This window comes from Saccopteryx leptura, chromosome 3 (genome assembly GCF_036850995.1).
Source record: "Saccopteryx leptura isolate mSacLep1 chromosome 3, mSacLep1_pri_phased_curated, whole genome shotgun sequence".
In the NCBI taxonomy this organism is placed as follows: Eukaryota; Metazoa; Chordata; class Mammalia; order Chiroptera; family Emballonuridae; genus Saccopteryx; species Saccopteryx leptura.
Window position 1 is genome coordinate 166,684,080 of NC_089505.1, and position 2,311 is coordinate 166,686,390.

Here is a 2,311-nt window from a genome sequence, read left to right on the forward strand (position 1 = left end):
AATAAACACCATTAAAATGTCTATATTACCCAAAGCAATTTATAAATTCAATGCAATACCAATTAAAATACCAATGATATACTTCAAAGATATAGAACACATATTCCAAAAATTTATATGGAACCAAAGAGGAACATGAATAACCTCAGCAATCTTGAAAAGGAAGAATAAAGTGCGAGGTATCACACTTACTGATGTTAAGTTATATTACAAGCCATTGTACTCAAAACAGCTTGGTAATGGCATAAGAACAGGCATATAGGTCAATGGAACAGAACAGAGAACCCAGAAGTAAACCCTCATCTTTATGGACAACTGATATTTGACAAAGGAGGTAAGAGCATACAATGGAGTAAAGTCAGCCTCTTCAAAAAATGGTGTTGGGAAAATTGGACATCTACCTGCAAAAAAATGAAACTAGACCACCAACTTACACCATTCACAAAAATAAACTCAAAATGGATAAAAGACTTAAATGTAAGTCATGAAACCATAAGCATCTTAGAAGAAAACAGGCAGTAAGCTCTCTGACATCTCTCGCAGCAATATATTTGCTGATTTATCTCCATGGGCAAGTGAAATAAAAGACAGGATGAACAAATGGCACTATATCAAACTAAAAAGCTTCTGCACAGCTAAAGACAATAAGAACAGAATGAAAAGACAAACTGCACAATGCGAGAACATATTCACCAATACATCTGTCTGATAAGGAGTTAATAATGAAAATTTATAAAGAATTTCTAAAACTCAACGCCAGAAAGATAAACAATGCAATAAAAAAATGGACAAAAGAAATGAATAGACACTTCTCCAAAGAGGACATACAGATGGCCAATAGGCATGTGAAAATATGCTCAACATCACTAATCATTAGAGAAATGCAAATTAAAACCACAATGAGATATCACCTCATACCAGTCAGAATGGCACTCATTAACAAAACAACACATAATAAGTGCTGGTGAGGATGTGAAGAAAAGGGAACCCTCCTGCACTGCTGGTGGGAATGCAGACACAGTGGTGCAGCCACTATGGAAAACAGTATGGAGATTCCTCAAAAAATTGAAAATCGAACTGCCTTTTGACCCAGCCATCTCACTTTTAGGAATATATCCCAAGAACATCATATCACTGATTCAAAAGAAGAAATGCACCCCCATGTTTACAGCGCAATGTTCACAATAGCAAAGTTCTGTAAACAGCCCAGGTGTCCATCAGTTGACAAGCTGATTAAAAAGCAGTGGTACATATACATAATGGAATACTGTGGGGCCATAAAAAAGAAGAAAATCTTACCTTTTGTGACAACATGGATGGACCTGGAGACTATTATGTTAAGTGAAATATGCCAGGCAGAAAAAGAAAAATATCATATTACCTCACTCATTTGAGGAATCCAAAGAACAATGTGAACTGAGGAACGGAATTGAGACAGAGGAGGGATCAAAGGGACCAGAGGAAAAGAGGACAGAGGGAAAGGGGATGATAGGATGGGATAAACCTGAAGAGTAGGGAGAGGGCGGGGCAAAGGAGATGTTGAGGGGAATATGGAGTAGGCGAGATGCATTCAAGGCAACACTAGAATCTATGTAAACACAATAAATTAATATCAATAAAAATAAATAAATAAAATGGAAGGAGAAATAAAAAGCTTCCCATACAAAACAAAAACAAAAACCAAAAAATCCTCAAGGAATTCATTACAACCAAACCAGTACTGCAAGAAATGTCAAGGGACCTGCTGCAAAAAGAGGAAAGGAAAAAAATTTGAGAAGAAGAGGATTGTAGATTTAAAGAATAAAATGGTAATAAACTACTACATATCAATAATAACCTTAAATGTAAATGGATTAAATGTTCCAATCAAAAGACATAGGGTAGCTGCGTGGATAAGAAAAAAGGACCCATACATATGCTGTCTACAAGAGACACACCTTAAAACAAAAGATGCACATAAACTAAAAGTGAAGGGATGGAAAAAAGTATTTCAAGCAAATGGAAATGAAAAAAGAAGGTCACTACATAATAATAAAGGGAGCAACCCAACAGTACTATGTAACCATTGTAAATATCTATGTACCTAATATAGGAGAGCCTAAATATATAAAGATTTTGATGCACATAAAGGGTCAGATCAACAGCAATACTATAATAGTAGGGGATTTTAATACTCCATTAACATCAATGGATAGATCCTCTGGACAGCAAATTTACAAAGAAATAGTGGCCTTAAATGATATACTAGATCAACTCAATTTAATAGATATCTTCAGAACCTTTCACCCCAAAGCTGCAGAATATACATTCT